A 9,789-nucleotide genomic window follows, 5' to 3' on the forward strand; every position below is an offset into this window, starting at 1 on the left:
CCATATCGTGGCTATTGATAAAATTTCATCCTGTGTAATAGCTGAGTAATCGTCTTACTAAAGATATATAAGCCTACATTTCTGCTAATAAAGCACCCTTGCTCCATCAGAGCTTGGGTCCCCGTGTCTTTCTTTCTCTCTTTCTTTCTTTCTCTCTCTCTTTCAGTTTCTTATTATTGACTTCAGACTGCCAGGTTCCGGTCCATTAAAGGACCACAACAAGTGGCCCCCAGAACAGGGACCTGGTATATGTGGCATTTCAGACTGAGTGACTCAGGGCCTATTGAGGTCGGTAAGACATGGATTAAACAGCTGGAAAGCCCCATCATTTCTCTACTTTACTTCACCATTTGTTTAAAGCTCAGGGACTTCTGGTTTCACGCAAACTAATAGAGCCTTGCCTTCAAACAGTGGTTGAGTGTAATCCTTGGTTCCCTGATAAAAGCAGTTTTGATTTAGAAATTTGGCACTGGGTCAAAGAAAATGTTGAATGAGCCGCCAGGCAGAGAAAAAATATTCCAATTGATTTCTGGCCCTCATGAGCTCTCATTAAAGCTGTAATTCTGCCATTTCAAGGTAATTCTAGCCCTCATAATATTCAACAACAGACAGAAAACTTGTTACATAAATATGAATTAGATGATGAAACTTTACAAAAGGCCCAATTAGAACAACATAAAATATTTCAGAACTTTCCTACAAATCCTACCCCGGCTGCTCCAAGTGCTCCTCCTCTGCCAGCAGACACAAATCCAAAAGTCTCTCCTTTGCTAGACTTACTCGCTCTCCTTGAAATTCTCCTATTTTTGTTATAAAAAAGAAATCTAACAAATGACGTCTCTTGACAGACCTTAGAAAAGTTAATGAAAGGAGATCCTAATTTAAATAGCCCTCATTCACTTTCTCAAGAGACACAAGAGGAACTCTATTTAGTGCAAAATAAATTACAAAAACAGTTTCTTACTCGCATCAGACTAGATTTACCTCTAAAATTATTTGTACTCCCCTCTCTTCATTCTCCCATGGGACTTCTTGACCCAACAGCTCCAAACTTGATATACCAGAAACATGTCTAAGCAAAAGCCTGTAATTAACTCTTATCACGTTATTGAAATAGACAACCCACTTTGCCTGAGATGTCAGCCTTAGACAGATTAGTACAACTTCAAGCCAGAAAAAAAAGTGGGGGACAGACCTTTTAAATCTTAAAGCAGAAATCTATGAGATCTCTGTCTGTCTAGATATATATGTATGTCTTTGTCTCTGGATAATATTGCTGAGGTTAATTTATAAATGAGCTAAACAACAGTTCATGGTTTCTAAAAAAAGTAAGATACATATTTTCAGTAAAAAAGGTATAAGAAATGAAATTACATTTTATTAAGAAAACAAAGAAGTATGGCTTATAGATGGCTATTCTATGAATGGACAAATAAAGTGATGAATACAGAAAGTATAAAAAAGGTTTGTGGAAAGTTAAACCCCAAAAAAAGTTCTATATGAGAAAAAAATATGCCTTACAGATAAATAAAAAAAGTATACAAAAGGTTTATAACAAGTAGAAAAGTGTTTTATGCATGATACAAGTTTCTTAAGACATGACTTTACTAATAACTGCTAACTATAGCTATATTATTTTCTATGTCACTTGTTTTGGAAGAATTTTTTACGTTAACAAATGTGTGACTGAGCCTATGATATAATGCTGATATACAGTTCCATATGAGATCAATGATTGTAATAATGTAACTCTAGATATGGGAAAAAACAACAAGAGGAAATATTTTCCTGGACCAAGAGGCTAGTAAGACAGTGGTCCAGAGACTTTTGCTACTTACAAGGCCTGGTCCAATAACAGCACACTGAGTGGCCTATCAATGAAATCATCCCTAAACCTGGGAATGTCTCCCAATACCATGAGACACAATGGCCATAAAATGCCCCCCAAACATGGTCAAATATGTGGCTATGAAGGGACCCTACTGACTGAAAATTGATACTTGTCAACTGCCTCTACAAAGATTACATCATGACCACTGCAAGCTGCTGACCTTCAACACCCCCTGAAAGGAGTTCAGGGTAGAAATCAAAAATAAGACACTCTATGCTCTGGGAAAAAAAAAAAACCAGAAAAACTGGCCTTCAGACAGTCAGATGTTTTCAGGTAAAGATTTTATGAGCCCAAATTCTTGCATCTTCTCATACCTAGAGAAACATTAATGTCGTGAACGAATGTCTGGTCCTAGTTCTCCTGGTAGCCCCTAAACAGCTTTTCTACTTCTCTTAATCTTTGGGCCATATACCTTTAACTTTTTTGTTAAGTTTGTTTCTTCCAGAATACAACAAATATCCAAATGGTAGTATGACAAAAATATTCCCTGACCAACACCTAGACAATGCTGAAACAAGTCACCTTATCGTTCCATGGACTCTCATCTCCCTCTGTTAATACACCCTGACAGAAAACAGGCAAAGGAAACCCAAAACCCCACGACTGCCCCTGTACAGCCTGAAAAAGCCAGAGCGGTCATTGCCCCCTTTCCCCTGAGACTGGATTCCCAAATGCCTGAAAAGGAAAATAGGTAGACAGTTAGACATGAACAGGATATCAAAAGGGACCAAAATCAAAAATCAAAAAAATTAATGTTTATAGCTAATCATACAATTGTCGATTGGAGACCCTATGGTATGTGGTTATCTAACTGCTCAGATGATATTAACAGTACTATGTATGACAATGCTACTCAAGTAACATAAAAAGTTACTAATACTACGATGAAACATTACCATGACAAAGGACTTCTTGGCTAGCTTGACGATAAAATGACACCCCCTCATCCTCGAATTGTCCTCGATAAACAGATTGGGCCTGAACAATGAGACATCTGGAAACTTGCCGCAAACACCAAAGAACTTAGACTGGACATTTCACAGAGAACAATTGTAGTCATAGTAACGATTTCTTTCATTATAATCAATCATATATCATACAAGCTTGTTTTCCCCTTCCTTTTGTTACAATTATATTTGTTGTTTACCATTGCCTTTATGCAAAAATGCCTTTATGCAAAACTAAACAAACTCAATTAGTCAAGACCTTTTTACAAATATAATAAATAAGGGTAAATTGCCAGGGAACATATAACAGGAGGACTCCTGCATGCTGTTTTCTATTTCTCAAGGATTCTCTGTTCTTTATCGGTTCCTATTCCGAGAACGAGTAGAGCTGCGCGCAATTCTCAGGACTGAGGTCATGGGAAAGGGTATCTGCTTGGATTCCATTCAGTAACTCCCTTCAGTGACTCTTTTCAGCATCAGCGACCTTGTATGTATTAGACTATCCATATTGTGGCTATTGATAAAATTTCATCCTGTGTAATAGCTGAGTAATCATCTTACTAAAGATATATAAGCCTACATTTCTGCTAATAAAGCACCCTTGCTCCATCAGAGCTTGGGTCCCCATGTCTTTCTCTCTCTCTCTCTCTCTTTCATTTTCTTATCGTTGACTCCGGACCACCAGGTTCTGGTCCATTAAAGGACCACAACATAGAACAAATGATTTCACAATTTGTATGGAAACAGTTCAGTTCAGTTCAGTTGCTCAGTCGTGTCGAACTCTGCGACCCCATGAATCTCAGCACGCCAGGCTTCCCTGTCCATCACCAACTCCCGGAGTTCACTCAAACTCATGTCCATCAAGTCAGTGATGCCATCCAGCCATCTCATCCTCTGTCGTCCCCTTCTCCTCCTGCCTCCAATCCCTCCCAGCATCAGGTCTTTTCCAATGAGTCAACTCTTCGCATGAGGTCGCCAGAGTATTGGAGTTTCAGCTTCAGCATCAGTCCTTCCAATGAACACCCAGGACTGATCTCCTTTAGGATGGACTGGTTGGATCTCCTTGCAGTCCAAGGGACTCTCAAGAGTCTTCTCCAACACCACAGTTCAAAAGCATCAATTCTTCGATGCTCAGCTTTCTTCACAGTCCAACTCTCACATCCACACATGACCACTGGAAAAACCACAGCCTTGACTAGATGGACCTTTGTTGGCAAAGTAATGTCTCTGCTTTTGAATATGCTGTCTAGATTGGTCATAACTTTCCTTCCAAGGAGTAAGCGTCTTTTAATTTCATGGCTGCAATCACCATCTGCAGGTAAGTCAGTAAAAATATATTTAAGGATACAATTAGAATGCTAGATATATAATACTTCTCCTCCCTCCATCTGGTTTTGGTTCATTTACTAAATATTCTAGCTATGTTCTATAATACCTGGATCAATTTTATCACCTTAGGTTATAAAAATTTTCAGTTATTTGCCTTACTCATTGTATTTTCCATTTAGAGTAGGTTAAAAATATTTTAAAGCATATTAAACAATATAACATTTAGATTTGCATACTACATGGGATTTAAAAGAAGTGCATTATTACAGTGGGCACTTTGACCTCCAGAGCAAAATGTTTATTATCTTCTACCTTAGAGGCAATTCAGGGAAAAGTTTGAAAACTACTACTCACAAGTTCTAACCTTTTTTCTTCCAGAAACATACAATCTCATAAATGTGAGACACTTGTGGACATACCTAGATTTTTTTGATGGTTAGGTGGCTCAGCTGGTAAAGAATCTGCCTGCAATGCAGGAAACCTAGGTTCAATCCCCAGGTTGGGATGATCCCCTGGAGAAGGCAAAGGCTACCCACTCCAGTATTCTGGCCTTGAGAATTCCATGGACTGTATAGTCTATGGGGTCTCAGAGTTGGACACGACTGAGCGACATTCACTTCACTTCACTTTAGAGAGTGTTTGTGTGTGTGTTAGTCACTCAGTCGTGTTCAACTCTTGTGACCCCATCACTGTAGCCTACTAGTCTCCCCTGTCCTTGGACTTCTCCAGGCCAGAATACTGGAGTGAGTTGCCATTCCCTTCTCCAGGGGATCTTCCTGACCCAGGGATTGAACCCAGGTCTCCTGCATTGCAGGCAGATTCTTTACCAGGTGACCCACCAGGGAAGCTCCAGTTGGAGAATAGTAGTATATATAAATAGAGTTTAGCATGGCTGGGCTTCCCTGATGGCTCAGCTAGTAAAGAATCCACCTGCAATGCGGGAGACCTGGGTTTGATCCCTGGGTTGGGAAGATCCCCTGGAGAAGGGAAAGGCTACCCACTCCAGTATTCCGGCCTGGAGAATTCCATGAACTGTATAGGCCATGGGGTCGCAAAGACTTGGACATGACTGAGTGACCTTCAGTTTCACTTAGCATGGATGCTGCTGCTAAGTCACTTCAGTTGTGTCCGACTCTGTGTGACCCCATGGACTGCAGCCTACCAGGCTCCTCCATCCATGGGATTTTCCAGGCAAAAGTACTGGAGTGGGGTGCCATGGATACCTAGTGTCAATTTCTCCTCCAACTAACATCCCAATTCTGAGGCCTAGAAAATTTTAATTTGCATGTTCTGATATAAACTTAAAAAAAATTAAGTCATCTAAATTTCATTGATAGAGCTTAATTTTTAAAAGATACCTATTAGCTCTTAGTAGAAATGTGATTAATCACCCCCAATTTGTTGTAAAATTTGATTTTCAAATACCTCATTTGCTTTCAGTTAGAGAATCTAAAACTTTAATATTCCTACAAATTACCGGGATCTTGTTAAAATGCACACTCTCATTCTAAGGCCTGGAATAGGTTCTGAGATTCTGAATTTCTTTTACTTTTGCACCAACCTAATAGCAAGCTCCCTGGTAATGCAGATTTTGGTGGTCCAGGGTCTGTATTTTGAGTACTAAAGTTTTAGATGGCTCTCCTCTAGCAATGCTCCACCTGTTTTGAATCTTACTGCTTCTAAACCTGCTTCAGACTGTAAAATATCAACTAAGCTTGTGAAATTCACTTCAAATAAGAATCCAGTGGAATCTTGAGTGATAGCCTAAGCCTTTCCATGGCACAGGGTTTGGAACTGCTATTTGGTGTTTCCCAGTACCTTTCACATAGGTGTTTGAGACTATGATTTAGAAGCCTGAGTCAGCTGGAAGACTGAATTTTGGATAAACGGGGTATTATTCAGCCCTGCATAGTATAACATTGTGTCCATAAATATGTGGCTTGGATAAATCAGAAAACGAACATGGTAGTAGACAGATGAGTTGGGAGGCTATTACAGTGCAGCAGAAAAGTGATGTGAGGCTTATCTGAAGTGATAACAGGAGGATGGAATGGACTTTTGGAAAAAAAAAGAGTAGAGTGGTGTGTGTGTGTAACAGTGCAGGTGGTGAAAGTAGGAAGTTTAAGACTATTCTCAGGTTCCTTACATGCACCCCAATGTTCATAGCAACACTATTCATAACAGCCAAGATGTAGAAACAACCTAAGTGCCCATCAACAAATGAATGGATAGAGAAGATGTGGTATACATATATATAAATAAACACACGCAATGGAATATTACTCAGTCATAAAAAAGGAATGGAGTAATACCATCTGTAGTAACATGGATGGACCTATAAAATATCATACTAAGTGAAGTAAACCAGACATAGAAAGACAAATATATGATAACAATAAAAATGAATCTATTTACAAAACAAATAGACTCACAGATACAGAAAACAAACTTCCCCAAAAGGAAAGGGGGATAGATAAATTAGGAGTATGGGACTAACAGATCCACACTATTATATATAAAATAGACAAGCAACAAGTATTTATTGTATAATACAGGGAACAAAGTTCAATATCTTATAATAACCTATAATGGAAAATAATCTGATATATATATCAGATTATTTTCCATAATATAACAAGGTGTACAGCAAGGTGATTCAGTTTTATAAAAAACTGAATCACCTTGCTGTACACCTGAAACTAACACCTCATTTTTTTTTAATGTAAAAAAAGCAGGGAGGGAAGACTATTCAAAGTTTCTTAGCTTGAGCATCTTGGTAAACAGTGGTGCTCAGAACTATGAGAATGTAGTAGAAGAGACAACTTTGGGCAGGGAGGATACTAGAGAAATAAATTATGCTTTGGACATACTGTCTTTGAGGTATCTATAAACCATATTGTCAGACATATTGTACTCAGACAAACCCAGGTTCAAACCCTAGCTCCACCATTTATTTAGTTATCTGATTTTAGGCAAGTTAATTTCTTTGAGCCTCCTGTTCATCTGCAAATTAAGGATGTTAAAATGTACAAGTTTATTAATGAGGGTCAAATGACAATCTGTGCATCCAGTCATAGATAGATATAGATATTACTAGCACAGCACCAGCAGTGATATCCATGGCAGTTTGTAATTCTTGTCCTTCTTCTCTAAAAACAATGTATACTAATATACACAATTGAATAGTGACATGGTCTATATAGTGACATGGTCTGTCATTTTAAGTCGTTTTAAGAAAAATACTTCTATTTGCAAAGGCTTGAAATACAGTAGATGATCAATACAAAACGTTATATTCCAGGAGTAATGTAAACATGTTTTATTCACATAATCAACAAAATGTTTACTACAACAGGAGCTCTCTAAATGCTCTGCTCCGAGCCAAAAGTGGGTCCACTTCTGTAACAGGGAGCATGTGGGTTTATCTGAATAGAATTGCCCAGTAAAGGGACAGAAGAATCATCCAGCTCTGCATAGCCCCTGCCACAACTCTTACAGTTTAAGGGTATTGGAAAAGAATGTGGCTTGATGAGGAAGGAAATAAAAAGGGGAAGGAAAAATAAAAAATAAAGGATACTTCACATCTCTTTTTATTTGCCACATTTACTGATCTTTCACCAGGAAGATTTAAGAAATTATCTTCCTTAATACATATCCAAATTAGGATGGCTTTCCCCAAGGATACATTGCAGTTCGGGCTCTGGGAAGATTGCTGTCCACCGCCACCACTCCCCCCATGCCCGACTACCCCCGCCCCCCACCTCCAAAAAGCTGCATTGGGACTAATAACTGCATTTTAGAAAAAAGGAATCCCAAATTGGCCTTTTTTTCACTTTCAAGAAAAATCCCTGCTTGTAGCACACACCTGCTTTCTTTGAGGTGGCCCACATTTTGTGAGGGTTAAGCCACAGACGCTGCTCTGAGGCAGAGTTTTATGGCTCCTTGGCATCTGGGTGTGCCCCACCCCATTTTTTTTAAGTCATATTTTTGAGGCTTCATTCTCAATATAGCTTGCCAAGAGGCCCCCCCCCCACCTTTTTTTGTACGCTGCCTCTCAACTCTTTCCTTCCTATAAACGTTTTCACTTTCAGTTGTTGTGTGTTAGTTGCTCAGTCTTATCTGACTCTTTGCAACCCCATGGACTGTAGCCTCTGTCCATGGAATTCTCCAGGCAAGAATGCTGGAGTGGTTTGCCATTTTCTTCTCCAGAGGATCTTCCAGACCCAGGGATTGAACCCAGGTGTCCTGCATTGCAGGCAGATTCTTTACCGTCTGAGCCACCAGAGAAGCCTCTTTAATTCTGGTGGGCTTAGTGACAGCAGTAAATAAAAATGTCCCTCAAATAATTTCTCATAATGATGTCTCACAAAGTACCGACTTCAAAGTGTTTAAGCAGCTGCGTATCACTAACAAGGTACAGGCTTCCCTGAAAGGGATTCTTAAAGAACTGAAGCAAAAAAATCGCTCATAAATTATTATATCCAGTAAAGCAAAGTTGGACGACATTTTCTGTGGCTGATTACAATATTTAGAACAAATCTGGGAAGGAAGGAGCACACGGCGTGAAAAACACTATATGGTTTCTGGAAATTTTATATTTTTATTGTATGGGCAGAAAAGAGCTTAATCCAAGAAAGATTTTTCAATCAGACAATGAATAGTATCAGACTCCACTTTCTGTGTAACTTTGGCTAAGTCACCGAACCCGACTGCCCATTTGTTTATGTACAGAGTGGGGAATGAGATATACATTGTGAGACTTCTGTAAGGATTATGTGAGACACTGTAAGTGAAATCGCTTAGTACATAGTAAGAGAAGGCAATGGCACCCCACTCCAGTACTCTTGCCTGGAAAATCCCATGGACGGCGGAGCCTGGTAGGCTGCAGTCCATGGGGTCGCTAGAAGTCGGACACGACTGAGCGACTTCACTTTCTCTTTTCACTTTCATGCATTGGAGCAGGAAATGGCAACCCACTCCAGTGTTCTTGCCTGGGGAATCCCAGCGACGGGGGAGCCTGGTGGGCTTCCGTCTATGGGGTCGCAGAGAGTCGGACACGACTGAAGCGACTTAGCAGCAGCAGCAAGAGCGTATTAAACGTTAGTTCTGGAGAAGGAAATGGCAACCCACTCCAGTATTCTTGCCTGGAGAATTCCATGGACAGAGGAGCCTGGTGGGCTATAGTCAACGGGGTCGCAAAGAGTTGGACACGACTGAGCTACGTTAGTTACCGCTACTGCTCCTTCCCAGAATGGCCGTTCGTTACTCCCAAATTCCGGAAACTATTTACTACAGTTTAACACCCTCAGCTGTAAAAGGATGAGAAGAAACAACACCTCTATACCCGGGCCTCACTTATTCGCTCCAAAAACCGCTTTAAACTTTCGATTGGCAAAATCCACTGAACTGGTGGCTTGGACTCGCTTTGAAAGCACGCGCACCCAGCTCTCACCCCAATGGATTGTGGGAAGCGTAGTCCCGCGCTCCAAGTGCTTGAGTACAGAAAAGCGGGAAGCAAACTACAATTCCCAGAAGAGAAAGGAACAGGACTATTTCCCAGTCGGGCGTTAGCGCTGTGGGAGGGAATTGGCAATCTCGCTGCCTACGTGGGAGAGAAGGGAG

The sequence above is a fragment of the Bos mutus genome, chromosome X (genome assembly GCF_027580195.1).
Source record: "Bos mutus isolate GX-2022 chromosome X, NWIPB_WYAK_1.1, whole genome shotgun sequence".
NCBI classification, from domain to species: Eukaryota; Metazoa; Chordata; class Mammalia; order Artiodactyla; family Bovidae; genus Bos; species Bos mutus.